The sequence below is a fragment of the Meleagris gallopavo genome, chromosome 3 (genome assembly GCF_000146605.3).
Source record: "Meleagris gallopavo isolate NT-WF06-2002-E0010 breed Aviagen turkey brand Nicholas breeding stock chromosome 3, Turkey_5.1, whole genome shotgun sequence".
Taxonomy (NCBI): domain Eukaryota; kingdom Metazoa; phylum Chordata; class Aves; order Galliformes; family Phasianidae; genus Meleagris; species Meleagris gallopavo.
Window position 1 is genome coordinate 38,644,176 of NC_015013.2, and position 21,757 is coordinate 38,665,932.

The following is a 21,757-nucleotide window of genomic DNA, read 5'->3' on the forward strand; positions in this document are numbered from 1 at the left end:
AGAAAAGAAAAGAAAAGAAAAGAAAAGAAAAGAAAAAAGATAAGCAAGAAGCAAAAACTCCATAATGACATAAGAATCATAACATCTCTGACAGATTATTCCTGTAATCACCTCAACTCAACTTCTTAAGTAACTATGTGATCTTTCTATTGGCCCATTAAAATTTAGGAACACTGAAACAGTTAAAGCAGACAAAACTATATCCTAAAATTCCAAGGAGCCTGGTGTCCATCTAAGATGATAGTCAGAGTTTTAAGTCTGCATGGAGACATGCTCTGCCTTCAGACAGAAGGGGAATAAATAACAGGAGGTCAAGATGGAAAAATAAGCTTGATGGAAGTAATCAATGTTTTCTCAAAGAACAAGCTGTAGTTCTGTCTGAAAATGAAATCTCCAACTCTGTTGCTGATTCAGTGCTGGATGAAAATAACTTTGTATCTACTTTACAGATATTTGTTAGTACAAAACTACCTCAGTCTCAAATATCTTAGGTGTGCACATTAACATGTGGATGCAACTTATATCGTGTTTGATGGATATTTTTGTCTTTGGTCTTTTTTCCCAATTTTCTTTCCTTTTCATCTGTATGCACATACACTCATAATGATAGCTGAACTGGAGCACGTAACTGTAACTGACTGGCTTAATGTTCTTTTTCTTGGAGAACAGGAAGAGTATTTACTGTATGTAGTGTAATAGTATTAAGCTTGTGCTCCTGTTGCAAGTGTTTGAGTCAGCTCAAATGAAGAGCTGTGATATTACCTTGCCCTTCGAACAGATAATATGCTAATGTTAATTAGAGCTGTTGGGCTATTTGATCAATTGAGGCAATGAAGTTATACTAAGTATTGAGATCTGAGTTTATTTAACGTGTAGTGCAAATGTGCATTAAGAAAGAGGATGTAGTTTAACACTGACATGTTTGTCCTCAAAATCAATGTAATTGATCAGATTTTCTTCTGGAAAAAATGCATGCATGCTTTAGAAATTTATGTTATCTATGTGCAAAATTAAACGGTAATGACCGATAATTTAAACTATACTGTTTTATGGACTTTCCAGTGAAGTCCACAAAAACCATATATGAAAGCCTGTCATTTCCAGTGCATTGGCAACAAACCTCTCTTAATTGCTCTAAATATTATCTACATCAGTAAATGCTTCCTTTCCTTCAGCTGTGGCCTTCTTCCCCCTTTTTTATTTCCCCACAAAACTGCTTTCTGCAGTAAAGACTAGACATCATGTTCTGCCATGTTTCCTTTTATTGATATGAAATGGATTCTTGCTATTAAACTCCTGCATGAAAATATTTTAGCTGCTGGTGAAGAAATTGTATGAAAAGTGAGTGGAGAGTGTTATCATAGTTCTTTGTTTATGATTTACTATAATGTTTTGAATTAAAAAAAAGAACAAAAAAAACCCCAAAATTGGTTCAGATGCAACATTTAATGATAATGGATCTTTCAGTTCAACAAATTTTATACAAAATTACATTTTAAATAGGGGAAAAATTTCATTAATTCATCTCTCACACCATCTCACAAATTATTTGGTCCAATGCTTTCTTCACAAATGTATGACACGATTAATATTAAAGACTTCAATTCTTGAAAAGTATAGTGGATGAAATAGGACAAGAAGCATCCAGATAAAGTCCGAAAAACAAGAGGGGCCTTAAGGATGTGCAGTTTATTGGTGGAGGTTAGCAGTAGCATCTTTGCAGTGTTGTGATAGTTCATTTGCTGATGGGGAGCATATATTTGGTGAACAGAGAACCATCAATGGCAGTCTGAAGATTTACAAGAATAAAAACTTGCTTATATAGAAAAGCTCCCTGGTTAAGTGTTTTCTTTCTTTTCTTTCCTTGAAACAAATTCTGTGTTTGAATTCCTTTGCTATTTACCCAAAACATTTAGAACCTTGGGGCTAAACAAATAAGATGCAGCTAGAATGCCCAACTTCTCAGATAAAATACATGAGAAATACTTTTCTGGCAAGAGGAAAGGAAATATGTTTTCTATGGAATTAGTGTACACATAAATACATAGTAAATCAGAAAGGATGCTTATTGCAATCTTCCTCTCCTTTATTATTCCTGAATAAGTCCATAAATTCTATAAGAGACAACTGACATTGCTTGCAAAAAAACGAAAACGAGCCGTGAGTTTAAATCCATTCCCTGGAGATGTCACAAGAATGACAATTTAGCTCTGCTTTTTTTTGAAACATGGCTACAGAAAGGGAAGTAGTTAAATCAGTCTTATGACACTCAAGTGCATGGATGTTCTTCATAACATCTGAGCACTTGCACCTCCCGCTGATATTAAAAGCAATTTAGCCTGAGTAGGAAATAAATGGAAACAGAGAAGAGAGAAAGAGACCTAACTTTTCAACAGCAGTCAGAACAAAGAAGTCCCACGCGATCCAAACTTAAAGATATTTTTCTGTGTCACTAATAAGATGATTAAAAGGCATCTCCATACTCACTTGAGCTGGGACAGGGAAATCTGGGAATAAGATTTATACCCACTAGATTTTTTTGTTTGTGCTGTAGATAATGCCTCTACACAATTTCTTACAGATGGCTTCCTGATGCTCAGTAATCCTTTGCAACAAACTTATAGGCAAATTATATTTGATTCAATAAGCAGTTTTTTTCTACACTGAAGTGTGTATTTTTATATAAAGATATTGCATACAGTAATGTTGATAAAACTGCATAAAATTTCCTTGGCTGCAGTTTTTGAACTTGGTCTCTCTCTCTTCATGATCAAGGCAGGTATCTCTGAAGGCAGCAGACCCCTGGGGAGAGCAAAGTGGCCTTGGCCCTGCTGCCTGCTTTTGTTATGTCAGAGGACCAAGAAAAACCAAAAGACTTGGTGCAGACAGACAGATGCTGCTGGGACTGATGAAGGATCCAATCCCAGCATCGCCACTCCTTTCCCTCGTAATCCTGGTAGATGCAGTGGGAATAACTAACTCTCTGGAGACTTCCACATCTGACTGCCTTCCTTCTTTCTTTTCAGGTCTCAAGATCTCCTTCACTTCTACTCATTGTTTCCTTGCAGCAACAGCAGACCATTTCCTCAGCATAAAATTCAAATGTGCATCTGCTGCAACAGGTCTTGAATGGGCAATGTGGTAGACTCTACAATAATGCTGGTATTGCAAAGATGATAGTACAATAAAGATGCAACACAATAAAGATGGACTTTGTATAATTCCATCAGCTACACTCCCAAAGCATGTACCCAGGATATAGTTTAAATATCTACATGCATCCTTACTAAGTGTAACATTGCTTACTGGATGACAGCTAAGTCTATTTCAATTAAAACACTACTGTGTGATATGTGCTATGCTCATTCTAGGAAGTGTGAAAATCATTTAATTACAGTCTTTTATATAGAAATCGGCTTCACTGATCCCAGCACAGTAATAAATGGTAGTAATACTCAGACTAACAATAGCTTACACAGCACCTCTAATTGCATGAATTTAAATCATTTTACAAAAATAATTAGCCTCTTAAGCTGTTGAGAAGTACATCTCACAAGTCCTTTATTTGTATTCATATAGGAAACAAATGAGGTTCTGAGGAATTTTTTTTTCCTTAAGTTCATGAAGCATTTGGTAATTCAGGACAGGACTCCTACAAAACCTGGATTCTACTCTTCCATTCTTAACTACTTCTGTTTCTATACAAGTTGAAAAGCTACTACATACAGAAAATAGCCAGAGAGGAAAAAAATACTGCTTTCCCTTCTTATCCCAATGATGAAAGGAAATCATACCCATGGACTGAATATGAAGTGAGATTTACAGAATTATTTACTCTGCAATAGAGCAAAAATTAGTTTCCGTGGCAACCGCTGTACCTTCTAAAATGCAGAACACCTAAATATAAACACTTAAATAAAGCCAAAAAAATCCTTTTACATATAGTGTATTGCTTTCAATAAGTAAGAGTTTATATTGCATATATACATGCATTAAGTGATATTTAATGGCATTTTTCATAGCTAAATTCTGAAACATTCATATTTTTACAAAAGAATCAATATTTGGACCTGACATGCTGTCTCTGAGAGGATATTGTTGGACATCAGTGGCTTGAGAAACATGCTGATGTATAACACATGCAAAGCTAGTAGGCCATGGTAGCTGTCTCATTTATGTTTTATGATATATATGGTTTACAGTTCTAACAAGGAGCAAAGATTTAAATGGAGAATAATGTTTTTAGTATTGATCAAATCTTGATAGTCTTGTTTTAAGTGGGAGATTGGACTCAAACAGGGTCAAAGGTCCACTGCTGTATGAATGAATTAGCACTATTTTCATGTCTTATGTTTTGCAAAGGTCGTTTTTCCTTAAACTATGTAAAATTGCATTTGAAAGATTATGAAATATGCCAGGTATGTGACTAGATATGTGGTACTTGAGAAAGGGCTGATGGAAGAAGTGGAAGCAATGTATTCCAGTAAAAATTCCTTTAGAAACAAGGAAGATTTTCTTTACCTCCACCTTATCTACTTGGCTAAGTGAGAAGTACTTTCTGTTCTAAATAAAGCTTTCTAATAGCATCTATTCGACTATCCATAATCTCACAATAGTCAGGGAGAAGGTTGTCAGGAGAGGAATTCTTAGGGTTTTGGAGATCTGTGATTTCAGCAAAAGCCATGGGCCTAACCAGTATTAATATTCTACAGATTTCCCCTTACAGAGAATTTCAATGAGATTATTTTTCACCCTGATTCAGAAGAGATTTGAATTTGATGTTGACCATGGAATTGAATTAATGCCTCAGTGGAGACTGAGTGCTCACACAGTTGTGCTACAAGTAACAGAGACCTTTGTAATAATCCACAACTATATAACACTTTATCTGTTTTGAAGCACTATGCAGAAGATGCACCTCAATTTTTTTTTAAGAATGCTCATTGAACTGCTGTTGAATATTTAATTTCTACATTTACATCTGTATGGGAACTGCTGAGTCATGGCCTGAACCTCTTGACTGATCACCTGCGGTGAGCAATGAGTCAGCCATGGGAGCACAGGTAAAGGCAATTTAAGAGCTGGCTACCAGTGGGGAAGGATCTCTTCTGGAGATCCATTCTGCTGGAGTTTGGTACGTGAGCCCAGGATATGGGTAAGCTTTCTATCTATTCTCTTTTTGTTACTATAATCTGCTTTGCCTAACTCTCTTGTTTATTTCGTAATTATAACGTCTTAATATTGATTGATTATACAACATCCCTTAAATAATTTCATTCTATTTTATCATTTTATTTCTCACTATCAAACTGTAAAAATATTTTTTGATATGTGGCAGAACTGAGTAAAAGTAATTCCATCATTCATTTGGGGGATTGATTTAGAAAGAAAACAGCTTCTTCAAATGTAAACGTGGTATTTGATTTGAAGTAAGGAGTGAAGATAACAAGAAAAGGTCATAGAAAGAAGGAAAGAGGCATTGGAGGATATAATAGACAAAATATGACTAATTCTTTCCTAGTGTAATGTCCTGAAAAGTAATTTAAGTAATTTTCTGTGATTGAAAATTTCATGAGAGTTATGTCTATTTTGTGTTCATTGTCTCTTGAAGCATAAAGAAGGGTTAATGTATTGCAGTAGGCTTCAGTAGGAATCTGTGGTAATTTAACATGGTATTTAAGTGCTCTTTTAGTAGCTGTCATGTACTTCTAGTCATTTGCCATCTAAAAGTCTTTCTTAAAGTCAGTTATTAGTACCTTATACCTTAGACAGTACACAGAGATCTCTGAGGTTCACCTGCTAATAAGTAGTGATGAGTGAAATAAAGATATTTCATTTTGCAGATTCCATTCTTTGTAGTAGAATTAGGAAAATCCTGGAGAGTGAATATCTTACTGGAAAATTACAGTATTTGCTGTTTGTCAAAACAAGACATTTAAGGCAGGATTAAGCTGATACTCAAAACTTCAGTCTACACTAGCATTTTATAGTCAAGGAGAAGCGGACCCTTCTAGGGTTACAATCATAAACATAGTATCCAAAATTAAAGAATTTAATTGTTTTCTAGAATTGTCTGCTCCTAGTCTGTATTCTAGGGATTTGGGCTGAGTTGCTCAGGTGGTATGCACTATATTCAGCTAAAATTGTTAAGATAAATCCTATCCTCAATTTGAAAATCTGACTCAAAGTAAAACCTTTTGACATGAACCAATTTATTGTATTGTAATTATAATCTGTTTGCTATGAACAAAATTGATTGAGTTCAAGTTGCTTTAATGGTAATCTATTTTAATATTTTTAGTATTTTAGCCACTGTTGTATCTTAATTTAGGAGAGATGAAGCTATAGAAAACTGATGTTCATATTAAGATGGAATTTACAGGATGCTCTGGGTCACATAAGGCCTTGTCAGTGGAGGAAATCATCAAAAGATAAAAAGTCCTTTGTGTGAAATAACTGATATTATGAAAACATCAGGGCCTAAACAAAACACCTGCAAAAAAATGAGGAAAAAATACAAAGTTTTAATATTTTTATTAAACTGGTATGAAACAAATAAAACTTGTTCCATTTAACAAAACGAGATTCTCAGATATGTGTCAAATCTAACTAAAATATCTTGTTTGACTTCTCAATGTTAAATGTGGGTTCTGGTGAAAAATACTATTTCTTCCATGTATTCTCAAAACTAACAGTTTTCCTAAGAAAATCATAAACAATCCACCAGAAATTTTGAACAGTTAGACTGAGGATCTGTGTTGGCTAACTGGTGACATGACAGCGTTAAGTGAGCCCACACACAGAACTATAAGAAGATTGAATAGGGAATAGAAATTGTTCTTGTGCATATTCTACAGAGCTATGATGGGATTTAGTCATAAAACTTCATGATGAAATTTTACTGAGTTCTTCTTAAAAGCTCCATTATTGGGGTACATCAGAAAATACAAAACCTCTGCTAGATATTCAGCTGTTAACAGTTAGCAGGCTGAACGAGTGTATCTGTAGATACCAATGCAAACACATGAAAATATTTTCATAGCCAGTTTGAGTTAATGTTGTTTCATAATGTTTCTTTCGAACTTCTTTATCTATAATCAAAGACTTACCATAAAGTAACTCTGGTCATGCAGCGTAGGTTACTTAAGCTCCAGCCTTTGACTGGAGCTTAAGTCTCCATTTGGATATGAGACCCAGGCTACATTAAAATAAATACAGGATGAAGTTGTGTGTGGATATTGAAGGAGCTCAGAAACTGGAAATAAACTCTTCTGTCTCTGAGTCACAGGATTGTGGATCCTAGGTCACTTTTGCCCCTTGATTTTTTTTTTTTGGGGGGGTATAGCTAAGTTTCCTTTATATACATTAGATTTATTATTAGATATTAACACTCTTAGATAATACATTAGATAACTATTTTATGTAACACTGTATGTTCTATTGAAAATTTCCATTGGATTTTGAGAATATCAATAACATTTGTCAATATAGATAAAACTGTATCTCTTGAAGCAGCTCGAGGTTTCTGATAAGCTATACATTTCCTTTAAAGTCTGAAGATAGGTCAAGATAAGTTTAATGAAAAAGCATCAGCAGAACAGCATCTAGGAAGATTCTGTTGGGATCTTTTTTTATACCTCTCCCCTTGATGTTTAAAAGGAGTTATACTGCTGAGGTTATTTTGTCAGGTTTCTGTCAGACTACCTTTCCCACATTTTACAGCTCATTGCTGCACTCTGTGATAATCTTACTACACTGACTGGCTGCAGTTATTACCCTTTATATGAAGGATCTATGTTGAAAGCTGGTTATGAGTTTCTGTCCCAGTGGATTGTATGATGAAGTTGAAGCAGGCTGTCATCCAAAGCTGTATAATAGCCTCAGCTGGGAAATACAAAAGTGCCACGGATTATTGATAGAGTCATATCTGCAGTTCTGCTGATAAATTTGATGCCTCTTTTGCTAGGTTTCTGTTATTAAGAAATACCTCTGTTTGTATGTCTCCCTTCTCTCTCCCTGTGTGTTCCATTTTACTTGGTTTATAACTTGGTGTAGTACTATACTTTCCAGTGAAAAGTGATGTTATATTTAATAATCCTAATATTACAAGGCAAATGATGAACTTAACAAAATGTTAATGATCTTCATTAGAAAAATACCCTAGAAGTATAAATGTAACAGTTTTAAAATTCTTTTATTCCTTTTTTTCCTATTTCTTTCAAAGATGATGTTCTTCATAGAACATCAAAATAAATTCTTTTTCCTTATCTTTGATGTCTGAACTACAAAGGAAAAAAATAGGAAAGGGAATGTTATTTTACAGATTCTTACAAACTTAACTGACTTGGTGGTATAACATTTCTTTCAACTATTCATCTAAATTATACTCAATTAGCGTCAAAATTTTTCTGTCTTTGTCACCTCATAATATGGCGTATTATACAGAAAATCTGCAAATACAATTCTGAAGATCTATACTGAAACAGCCACAAAAATAAAAAGGGATAAATCGTTATTTTATACTTTTGTAAAAACACTACTTCTTGTGTTGTAGATCAGATTTTGACTAGTTGAAATATAAAATCTTTTTAATGGAAAAATGAGTTAAATAATGATGATAACAGATTCTTCTCTCTCCTCTTGTATTCAATGAAAGTGAGACTTAGTGATATGGCTGAAGTATGTGTCTAAGCTGGAATTGTTATACTGTGGGCAGCAGTGAAAGTCAAGGAGATATGAAAGACCTCCTTGATCTTTCCAAATATATGAAATTAAGAGGCAGCTAGTTATAAAACATTTTATCTAATCGTTTTCAGAGCAATAAAGGGCCACTGCTGCTCTCTGCATGTCTGTGATGATTTTGTTAAACTTCTGTCTTGGGCAATAAAAGACTCCAGAGAACACCCACTGAAGATTCAGTTTTGTTTGCTCCACCACAGAGGATCTGGCTGGCATTGAAATTTATCATCCTCTTAAAGATAATAGGTTTATATCATTCTCTTTACTTCTGACATGAACTAATAGAGATCTACCAGGATATCTTAAAACAAGTTTGAAATAATGACTTCTGAGCTGACCCTTTCACAAACTTCATTTTAAAATTCCAGAATAAATGAAGAACAATTAGGAAAAAGGAAAGCTGTCTACATGTTAGTGAAAACAGTGAGCAAACAAGTCTGGTGAGATGAAATGCTAAGCAGTACTTTAATAAAGTGATGTTTCACTTGCGACAATGTATTCCATAACAATCTTAAGCATATGAACATCTAAGTACCTATCATTGGTAAATCAGTTTCTCAGTGTCATTTAGTTTTTCACAGGAGCTTTAAAACGTAGTGTTCAGAATGTAAATACTGCAGATATTGTCCTTCATGTGTTAAAAATATGTATAGATACATGTTAGTCAGCTAATTTTAACAAAATGCTTGCTGAGATGGATGGTACTTCATTATTGTGTGCTGCATGTAATTATTTTCTTTCTGGTAAGTGAGAAAGCAGCAGAAAGGAGGCCTATTGTCTTGGTCCAATCAGGCTGCTAACCTCTGGGGTAGGTGTGCTACAGGTGGGAGAGGAGAAGTTGTTCCTTTCTTGAGAGCTTATGGGAGATTTAGAAGGGAAAGCCTCCAGAGCATGTGGTGGAGAAGGGAGCTGGAGTCACAACCAGCCTGGAAGCCTGGAGTCACATGTATCCTAGTCTAGATGGACTGCAAACCCTATTTTCTAGACATCCCAAGTTATAATGGAGTTTGCAGCAACAAAAGAAAATATTACAGTGCTTCTTTTACTTGGGTGACCAAATCTAAAAGTAAGGTACTGCCTTTCCACCACTGAAGATGACAATTTCCATTCTGAGTTTTCCTTAAATTAAAATAAATTAGAAAGTAAGTCAGTAATTATTGTAATCAACTTCAACCTCTGGGGCTTCTTTCTCATTAGAAAGATGTTTTGACTAGTCGAAATATTACTTTGGCAGGATTAAAGGCCCATCATGTTAACAGTGTTGTGAAGATCCTTATGTGACAGTGTGTGTGTGGGGGGGATGTATTTCTTTCCATGATAAACATAAGCATAGGAAAACTATCAAAAACTGCAAGTTTGTATGTCTAACTTATTATTTTTTTCCTTAAGCAATAAAAACATACACAAAAAAAAACCCTCATGGTTTTAGATTTTAAAACGAATGAAAATATTAAGTTGAAAGCATATTACTTGGAAGGGTAAGCTTAGGCTATTTACATGTATTGAACTTGTCTAAATGCGTATATATGTACATAGACACACACGTACTGAGATTTGCTATGGAAGTTGAGCACGCTTATTGTACCAGTATATGTTTTATCATAACCTAGATAAGAGCTCTTCTGCCTATCACTGCTGTATTAAATCGAACATGAACTTGCATATAGTTAAAGCCTGATCATTCAGTATTCATATGTGTAAACATTCCAAGAGAATTCAGGTTTTCATATAAAGAAGAACTACTGTAGAGGACTGGTTTTGGTAAATAGATCAGATTTTCTCTTTTAAACTGATACATTCTGTATGACCTTAAGACCAACAGTCTACATGTTTATGTCCATGAAATACTTGTAGATCTGTGCAGTGTATATAAGGTAGCGTGCTTTCTATATCGCTTCTAGGAACTATGTTGCTGTCAGTAATGTTAGCAGCTGAGCTGCTCAAAAAACAACTGCAGAGTAGGAAAAGCAGACTAGTGATGAGAATATCTGAACCTATTTATTTAGCATTTAAATGCGATACCTTACAGGAGGTAGTCAAATAATCTCTTTAATATAATTTTCTTTTCTTTCTCCTTCTCTGTTATTTGAGAATTTGTCACCAAAATGGAACATATGTTTACTGTGTCATTAAATGTCATATGTAGGTCTGTCCTTCTTCCTTTCTTCCATCATTCCATCCTTCCTTCCTCTCTTCCTTTCCTTCTCTCTTCCTTTCTGTCTATTAATTTCCATGTTTCTGAATTCAGAGTTTTGTGTAAATAAGAACTCTGGCAGATGATAATCCTAATCATTTTTAATGTTAATTTAATGGACTAGTGAACTCTTCTTGGATTCACTACAGACCTTCTACATGCACTTGTGCGTGGAATTTGATTTCAGTAAAGGAAATTTAAAATTTGGTACAAAAATAAATGCTAAAAAGACAACTTGGTAAACATAATCTTAGTGAATTTATGTAGTAATTCAGTGGTGAAAATGCACATTAGCTTTTTGTAGACATTTGGGCTTCCAACCCAAGTATTCTGAAGAAGTGAGCACACAAGCAATTTGATGTCCTTCTGGTCCGACACAAATTTCATGCAAAGAGTACGCTCTCCAAGACACTTAAACTGAACATTCTATAGGGATGTTTCTTGCTGGTGAGACTCGCTTGGATTTCTGTCAGTGACAAAAGTAAACAGAAACTTTTTGTTTATTTAATTTCATAAATGGAAAAAATGTACTAGAAAAATAGCTACGTGCATATGATCTTTACACCAGGTAGACTGCTGCTAAAAAAAAAAAGCATACTCTTTCTTGAAAAAAATTACATCTGCTATAATCTGACACCTATATGTGGGCTACATATTCTGAACTAATTTTTTTTTTGTTTTGTTTATTCATTTGTTTATAATGGTAAACTGGAATTGCAAAGATAAAGAAAACTGTTGTCTGAATATAACAGTTGTGTTCTAAAATCTGAATGTTATCAGTAATGAAATCAAATTTCAAATTCTATGATTTTTAATAATAAAAAGTATTTGAAGGATAATTGAAGTATTTTTCAAAATAATTTATTTCGAAAATTTGAATATAAGCTTTTTCTAAGAATTTCTTTCCTAACTACAAGAAACATGGGGTATCATGTCCTACAAAGCAGGAGAGATTTATATTTTTTCCCAATGTACTATGTTGTTTTTAAAACTTATTTCATTTTCACACAGCTTTGTTGTTGTTATTGATTTTTTTTTGTTTGCTTACTTTCCAAAAGCTTCTAGAAAATTTTCTCTACAAAACAAGAAGGAAAATGACTATTAAAAAAAAATCATGCAAAGTAAAAAATACGAATATTTCCTTTACCTCACCTACTAGTGGTGATCATATTATTGGAACTAGAAAATAAAAAAAAAATTGTATAAGTTTAAGTGCATATTCAGTTCATTATTTCATGAAACAGCAGGTTGATCTGCCATAAAATTAACAAAAAAGGCAAAAATAGAATGTCTTCTTTTAAGACAATGTTCAGTTAGGTGAATAGATGCAATTGAAAGAAGTGATTGTGCAGTATGTCTTCCATTTTAATTTAAGCACCCACAGTGCTTGAAAATGCATTTGATGTACATTTTATTAAATCTGATAAATACAGGCTTAATCACATGTGTACTTGTGTGCATATGTAAAGAAGAAGAAATATATAAAAATCAAGTTTGTACAAGCTCTTCTTGTAGCAAGAGAGCGCCATACCTTAGCTGCCTTCCTGAATCGATACAGTGGAGTTCCTTATTGATTCTCTTGATAAAATAATATGGTATTTTTAGTTCTCTCTCTCCTGTAATACAGTAGAGCATTAAGGAAGCAGTATAAGTACATTTACAGCCTTCTTAGTGCTGCCCACAGGGTGCTATAAATGCACAAACTGGATATAATTGAAGCACATATTAACTTACCTTCTGTTGTACAGGAAGAACATAAGCAGGCTGTTAATGGGCACTGTGTTGAAACTCTTAACTTGGGGGATGAGAATTAGCTTGCAGTAGTAATTTGGTAAGCACCTGGGAAAATTGCAAGCTTCATTTCCTGGAATGTGGAATATGATTAAAAACAGAATATATTATTATCAGGGGTGCCATTAAAAAATGTGTAGACAGCATTCTATGATGTTAAAACGGAAATTGGAAGTTGTATTCAAATATGTTGAAGATGCCGCATGTTAATTATTGTCTACCACAGTGCATTGAAAGTGCAATTCAATTATTTGCTTTGTCAAGCAATATTTTGATTAACTTGAACTTTAATTTTGTACATCTGGTGTTTTTCACACTGTGATAAAAACAGTGTTGAGGTATGCTACTCTGCCAACAGTATCTTGAAATAACAGAAAGAGCATATGCAAAGCAAGAGTAAGCCATATTAGATGCAGGAAAGACAGCCTTATTTTTTTCACACATTTTTTCTATTTAAAGAGGAAAGAAAAGAGACATTTATTAAGGGGAATACAGTAAAAACATGAACTTGAGTGCATATCCATAAATATGGAGCCAGCAATTATATTTATCTCTTTGACTTATTCATGCATTGTCATTAATTGGTATGATCACATTAATATAATTACTGTACTAAATTATGCTTAACCCTTAGATTTTGATGCACAATTAAAAATACTTTTGCAGATCCTGGACAGTGGGAAACTGATACATTAATCTCTAGTCATGACAAGAGAACTTGACGGTAAGCTTTTTTTGTTGCCTGTTCTCAGTTACATAGAAAATGAGGATTTAAATTCTATTACATAGACATTAATTCTATGAGAGACCAAATAAGGAAGAATGAATTTCAAAATATTCTCTGTCCTCCTTCTGCTCCTATTCATAGTTCCAGTAGACACATGAGAGTGGGTTGTGGCCGGTTCCTTTGCAAGATCGCTATGGAGTCGGAAGCCTTGTGAAGGAGCTACTGTGCAAGTGGGGATTCGTGTTGGTGTTACAGATAGTGTTGGCTTCCCCAAGGGAACTAGCAGCTGTAGAGCAGAATATACATTGCATTAATCTACACAAAGACAGCCTTCTGCTGCAGAATGTGCTTCCTCAAGCTAGAGCAAGATTTATAGCTGGCTCATCCTGTATTGCTTTTAAGACTTGTACGGCAGAAACTCCCCTCCCTGTAGAGCATACTCTGTCTCAAAAGGTTTGGTTGGGTGTCAGCATTTCTTTCACATTAAATTACTGATTTTTATGTAGTATATTCGTAAAGAAATTATTTAATTGTCTGAAAGCTAGTGTCAGGTGGTATGGAAAGAGATCATTGTTACCAAATAAAAGCACTGAATATTCAGTTGCATAGAAAAGAGCATTTATGGAAAGTGTGAAATTACTAAAACCTGAAACTGAGTAAATGAATGTTTTGCCAATTCTAGAAGTGTTTGCTCTGAGTGGTTTCACAACCGTTAATTCAAAATACTAACAAGAAATATAAATCATATGGAAGCTTTATGAGTAAATGATTTTTGTCCTTCAAGAAGTGTTTTCTTCATTTTAACATGGCATGAAAAAGTAGCTACTTTATCTCAAGAGTATCTGCAAGATATGAAAGTGAACTTAAATTATTCAACAAAATAATGTGCTTAAGAGATTGGGAGATGGTGTGAGAAAATCTTGATTCAATTTACGTTGCTTAACATCTTTTGTGGCATCGTGAACAAGTCATGTATTTTTCTCCCTGGCCTATTTTATTTGCTACAGGACCATGATATGAGGGAGCACATGAATATTCAGTGCTTTTATTTGGTAACAATGATCTCTTTCCATACCACCTGACACTAGCTTTCAGACAATGATATGAGGGAGGACAAGTAAGTTAAATAGTATTAGAGAGATGGTATTGTAAAGAGAAGAATTGAGTTACAATTCTGGAACAGTTTTGCAGAGGAGAAGACAAGATTGAAGATACATAAAAGCCACATTTTTTTAGGATACAGGTCAAAAAGTGAACTTGTTTCTTTGTGAATATTAAAAGAAGATGCTCTAGGAATCAAATATTTTAATTCTACTGGATATTTCAATTTTATATATACGGAATGGATGAAAAAGATAGAGTATGGATTTAATTATAAAGAGGGCATCAGTGGGAATCTCAAGAAAATATGATGTTTCTGGTGTTCTTCATGTTCAATTTCTACATTAGAAATAACTTACAGAAGGGAAGTCTATTTACCCTTGTCTGGTAAATATTGAACTTATTTAGAAATAATTGCAGATCTACATAGTGAAAAATAGGAAAGTGGATTTTTTTTGTTGTCTATGTGGTTGATTAGTTCATTTTTCCATGTAGTATTGTAGTGTCTAGAGGACACTATTTCCATCACTGTTAAATTTTGAAAGGTGACAATTTGTGTCCCTTGAATACATACAGATATTGGGAGACTTCATTATTATTCATAATAATTTTTTACTTATTCATTTTTTCCCTAAAATAAAATTACTGGACATCACCAAGCTTTGCCTATCCAAGGCTCTCAAACTTTTTTTGTCAAAGATGAAATAACTTCATGATCAATTATAGAATCATAGCGCTCACACTCATCAAACTAATCAAAATTTCAGTGAAATACAGTTTTCTGCCAGTGATGTGTGGGTGAGTGAAAAGAAGGTATTGTTTGCAGGAAGGCTATTACTCAATAATTTTGTTGTGTGCATGTCCGCTTTTTCTTCATCCAATACTTCTTATTGACATCTTTCAGTTCTGGCTCTCTGAACTTGTCTTTTACTTCAACTCTTAGTAAAGGCATACTGTGCATAGCTAGCTCTGTGGTGGAGTTTCCTTTAATTTCTGAGCATATTTGAAATCATCTAGGCTGATTGAGGATGAAATTGGTCAAATGTGTTTTTTTTATCACAATGTTTTGTAACAGTGAATGCTCTTTTCTTCTAAGATTGCTCAACAAAGTTTTTTATTTATTCTTTTTTTATTTATTCTTTTCTATTAATCTAAATTTTCTTTGAAATTTTTACTACAAGCAATAATAGTATTACTAGCAATATCATTTACTCATACTTCTGTGAATAGGACTTACTGAATTTCAAACATAGCTAGTAGTTTTTATCATTTTTTGTGGGAAACATCTGTTTAACTTTATAGAAATATCTTGAATATAGGTAACTCAATCCAAATTGCATGTGGATAAATTATAATAGTTAAAGTATTTGATTTTGTCTGATTTTTATTTTTTTTTAATAAATAAAGTCATTTTGTGGGTATGCTGATTGCGTTGTCCTATACTATCCTTATTCATTTCAGTAATTCTGAAATTTATCATAAATCATGTGATCACAAGGCTATTTTAGAAGCTGAGGCTATCATCTGAATCTTCAGTTAAGGTGGGTGCTGTTCTGTTTCAGATGATTTAAAAACTACTCATAAAATCAGAACGTAGCCTCTTGTCACATCCTTAAATGTTAGCTCTTGTGATTTTTTTTCTGTATATTGGTTCTTTGTATTTTTATAGGAAATAATATGACTGACAACCCTGCCTCTTGGAATAAAGTAAAGCCTTGAGGTTAAAGCTGTCTAGATTCTTTTTTTCAGTTTGCTTTCTGACCTTTTCTTGTATTACAGCAAGTGAACTAACATCTGACAAACCTTTAATTTTGGCAGGTTAGGCTTCATGTTCTCTCAGAGAGAAATATAGACAAATGTCTTCAAACTTTAATTTCGCTTGAACATTTCACTGTTCAACTGAACTTGACTATTTCTGTGTGTAGGGGTATTTTTCTTTTCTTCAGGTAAATATTTATCCATCATTTAAATTATTTTGTAGACAAGATTTTTGCTGGAAAGCAAATACTCTTAGGTTTGAGCATAGGCAATAAAAAGGAAAAATTTTGCTGATCCTTTTTGATATCTGTCCTTTGAATAACTTGACCTATTTTCAATACCTATTTTCATTTAATTTTTAACAGCAGTCTACAAATGATATATGATTTTATTTATCTTACATTTTTAAGTGTAAGAGTAAGGGAACACCTCTTATATCATCCTCAGTGACAGGGATATAACAATTATTCCAAGAGTTTTTGTTTTCTGAAAATTTATGGACAGTGAATTGCTAGATAAATCTTTCATATTTGTGAATCAGTATAAGAATAATTTCATGTTTCATTTGGAAATTTCCCCAAGTGAAAATTGATTCTCTCATTCCGTTTGTGTCTTAATGCAGCAAAACCCAAATACGATCACTTGGTGACTGGTGCCCATATGCATGTGTAGTGATGAAGCTAAGAGATATCTTCTGTCTCTGGGCTGCCTTAGCAGACCAAATCCTGGGACTCCTTTCTCAGACTAGGAATGGCAATTAGCCTACCATTAGTTTGGCTTCTTGATCTTTGGCAGGTAAACTTGGAGAACAGTTGCATAAAAAGTTGATGCTGTATGTGGCATACAACTTCCTGAGGGACTTGCATTGCAGATGATGCTGTTATCGACATGATTTTTGTCTCTCCAGCAAAGGTTTGAGAAGTCTGGGTCAAGAAAAAGAACTGAACAAATGATTTTATGTTCAGGAAGTGTGTTGTCATTTATAGCTTTTCTACAGACTCTCTTGAAGTTCTTTAGTGTTGTGAAAAACGCACACAGTGTTTTATTTTATACTGAATGTTATAGGATCTTAATTAACATCACAGAAATTCTATATATGCAAGTAAATACATTATGTGTGTAAAGATACAATTCTATGGCAATAATAAGAAATGATGATGACATGCACAATTCAAGGATTTTAATGTATTTCTCCATTTATTTTTCTTTAATTTGTGATAGAAATTAAAAAGTAAAGACTACCTATGGAATTCTGCTTCATGCAACACCCTGTTTTTTCTCACCCTGTTCCCTATTAACATCACTGGTTTATGATGCTAACAGTTTTTTTCCTCAGTTTATAAAAGCAGAAGGAAGTTTTCCTGCTGGATAGCTCAAAGATCAAATGTTTATTGAATTTCTGAGAAGGATACTTCGTTCATCATCAAAACACTTTTTTTTTTTTCTATAGATAAAATGTTTCATGTGGATTATTTTCAATAGAAGGCAGTCTTGGTCCAGTTTTCTCCACATGCATCCCTAGTTTATATAGTACTTATCTTTTCATTTTGCTTTTTTTTCAATTTTTTTTGGTTTCATGCAGGCCTTGTCTCATCCTGAACAAGCAACAAATTGTGGTTTAGAGAATGAAAATGTCTCATAATGTTTTGTGGTATATTCTGTAAATACACAATATTTTCTGAGATAGGGGATTCTCATAATAATTCAACCATGTATACGCATCTGTTTTCAAAGAGTTTGACAACTCAGCTGGGATTTCATGGTGTTCTTTTTGGTACATTTTGTTGCTTGCTATCTGCTCTGAGTACTCAATATTGGATTTTTTTTCTTTTTTCTTTTTTTTTTCTACATTTTAACAAAAATTCTTCCTCATCATACTTTGATTATGAATGCTGCAGTGTCTGGAAGACTAAGGAAGAAAAGAATTGTCTAAAACAGGTATTTATTGGGAAGACTATAAATACAGCACTATAACACTTTGTCTGACAGGCTCTAATACTTTTGAGGTATCTTTCTCATTAAAGAAAATGATAAAACCTATGTTATAGTGAATTGTCTGCATATTTTATATCTTTATATAGATCTGAACAATTTCCCACAAAGAAAAATGATGAAATATAAAATTATAAATGCCATTTTATCTTTGCATTTATAAGTAAGATCTAGGAGGTTTCATTTACTTCTTGATAAGGTTAGAGATATCAGTGTTAAATATTTGTAACATTTTGTTTCATGATTCTGATCCATATTTTAATATAAGTAGAATTCAAGATCGCATTTTTTAGCCATCTTGATCTATGTGAAGAAACTTAGTAAGAAATTTTGGTGGTTAGCAGTTTACGTAGTTTGAGGAAACCTCAAAGAAAAGCCTACCTTGACATTATCTCAATCAAGGACTGCATCAGAGAAGGGGAAAAATGAAACCAAGCATTATACATTTTTATTTTTATTTTTATTTTGGTAATCTGTCTACTGGAATGCAATGAAAGCTAGATTATATTTGAGAAGATCTCTGGTCTATATCTTACATCAGCAAATGAGTAAGTCAGAAAACAGTCTAGAAAACTGGCAAACACAATCAAAGGGGTGGCTCACAATGCAGGACATACTGTTTCATCTGAACAGCCTACTTGGCTGGTACAATAACTCGGCATTTTTTTCTGGTTTTGTACAACTCTATTGAGAATAACTGAGAATAAATTCAGTGCCAAGGAAACTTACACTGAGAAAATCCCAATTAATGACAACGTTGTTTCTCATAGGTGCGGAGTGTGCAAAGAAATATAATGAGGTGAATAACCTAAAAGCCAAAGACTTCTCTCATTCATTGTAGCAACATCTTCACTTTCAATGGAAAACATGCTTGGAAGAATGCTGGTTGCTGACACTGTTATTGTTTGGATATTTTTTAAATTGAGGTCTTGGGGGAAAAAAAAATTCTGGAGAAAAAAATTGAAAAAGCCTGTCTGTAAATCAAAGGAAAGAGACTAGAAGAGTGAAGTTTCAACTAGAGAAAGTGAATATGCTTAAGCAGAGTCTTGTTCAAGCATATATTGCTTCTAATACAAAACCTATTGTATGAAATTTTTATTTGTGCTCTATGTGATTTTTATTTTAAGATTCAGAAGATGATGAAGAGATGCTGACTATACTAATGAACAATGTGCTGATATTTTCCTACTAGAGAAAAAGGCTTCTGTAGATAGCTTTGTGAATGAGATGTCACCTATTCTTTTCCCTAACTGAATGTTTTAAATTTCCCTATGATCACTGAGGTCTAAAAATCTCCTCTAACATTCAAATTTATTTAAAAAAAAAAAATTAAAAATGTTCTGTGTTGACTGTGTGTGTGTGTGTGTGTGTGTGTGTGTGTATATATATATGTATATACATGCACACACGCACACTTTGGCAATCAAACATACAGTGAAATAGTTGAAGCTTAAATAATGCAAGAAAATATATACTGGAAGTGCTGATTCCTATCTGAAAAATATTCAGTTCAAAAATGCCATGCATCTTGAATCACTAAGTGAGGTATGTCTTTAAGATGTTTGGAGTAATCAACATGAACTGTTTTACATATAATCTTAAGTACTTTTTCTTCTTCATTTATATTCAGCTTGGAACTGATATTTTTTTTTTCCATGTGTAAACCTTTTATAAAGTACACTGTAAAATGTAGCGTAGATTATGAAAATGCTTTATCAAAAGTCCTGGACATCTCAGATCTGACTTCCCTTCCACAGCATTGATGAAGCACAGGCCAGTGTGTTCATTTTAATGTTGTTCAATGAAATTTTAATGCTCTTAAATATATATAGTTAAGCAGAAGCTATGAAAGTGTTACACACTGGTTGAGAGTGATTTCACTGAACAGTAGCATTACAGGTTTTTGTTGCTCTTTTACTTTTTTCCCTCACATGTAATGAAAAATTATTCCAACTATTTTAATGATGAATGGAATTGTGTGGTAATTTCAACTGTTCTGTAAATTGTAATCTTTAGTTGAAGAAGAAATACAACTGGTTTACTGTCAGGACCATGAGATCCAGCAGAAATATTTTCAGTGTTGTATTAAGAAGAGTTTTTCAAGTTCAACTGAGTAAGCTGAGCAAAATGTGATTTTGAACACTGATTTCACACATCAAACCAGTGAAGACTATACAACACGGAAGTCTATTTAACTTCGTTACCATAATACACTGAACTACAGTAGGGAAATTTTGAATTTCCCCAAATTCTAACTTCTTGAAATTTTTCAGATTTTTCTAATTCCATTTTTTTTTTTACTTTGTCAATTCTCATTATGTTTCAGTGTTTTCTGAAGCACTGAAACACATTCTTGATAATATTTCCCAAAGTTCATTGTGTTAAAGTGCTATGGGAATCTATCTTCAACATTTACACAAATTTTAAAAGACCATATCTTTCCACAATAGAAGATTCTTCGAGAGCACTGGAGTATTATTATCCTTCAAGTAATTATAATGTCATTGTGAAATTATGCATCTTAAACTAAAGTTTAAATGGAAACAGCAATCAAGTCAAACTAGACAATTTTCTAGAGGGTGAGTTTAGGCTATTAGATCTAATTCCATATCAAATTAACAATAAAACTTTTTGGATGTAATGTTGAGAAATCTCAATCCATTTCAAACTTTCTTCGTATTTGCTATGTCTCCATTTTCCCAGTGTAAACACTCTTATAATTGGTGCATGGATGCAAACTCAGAGAAAAGCAAAGCATTGCACTTGGATCAGGTCAATTCAAGATATTTGTACAGACTGGGAGAAGTAATTGAGAGGAGTCCTACTGAAAAGGACTTGGTGGATGAAAAGCTGGACATGAGCTAGCAAAAGAAAAATGGGAGTGGATTCAGAGGGCTGGAATACCTCTCCTATGAAGAAAAGTTAAGTGAGTTGGGCTTGTCCAGTCTGGAGATGAGAAGGCTTGGAGGAGACCTCATTGCTACCTTCCAGTACTTAAAGGCAGCTAGAAGCAGGAGGGAGACTGACTTTTTACACGGTCTGATAGCAATAGGAAATTTTTTACTCTGAGAGTGATTATGCATTGGCACAGGCTGCCCAGAGAAGCTGTGGATGTCACATCACTGGAGGCACTCAAGGCCCGGTTGGCCCTGATCTGGAAGGTGGCAGACTAGTTCAAGGCAGGCATTGGAATTAGATGATCTTTAAAGTCACTTCCAACCCAAGCTATTCCATGTTTCTATGATTAAATTTCATTAAATTGAATCTGAACTCTATTGACTATTAATATGAGCTGGTAATGAAATTAAATCAGTACAGCTATTGAAGAGCTTTAAGTGCTCTCTTGATGTTAAACATTAATAAGATAGGAAGTAAGAACAAGAAAAGCCACATACCAGGGTGGTTGATGTACATGGCAATGTTTTAGTAGTGGAGACTTTGAGATGGTCTCTGTG

At 33.7% G+C, this 21,757-nt stretch overlaps 1 long non-coding RNA gene across 1 annotated transcript; it reads left to right on the plus strand.

Moving 5' to 3' along the window:
• The first annotated feature begins 5,100 nt into the window (after positions 1-5,100).
• On the plus strand, positions 5,101-20,499 carry LOC109366973. Its single transcript, XR_002113689.1, has 4 exons — positions 5,101-5,155; positions 13,391-13,448; positions 16,014-16,093; positions 19,073-20,499. It is a non-coding gene; the product is annotated as an uncharacterized LOC109366973 (long non-coding RNA).
• Positions 20,500-21,757: the final 1,258 nt, after the last annotated feature.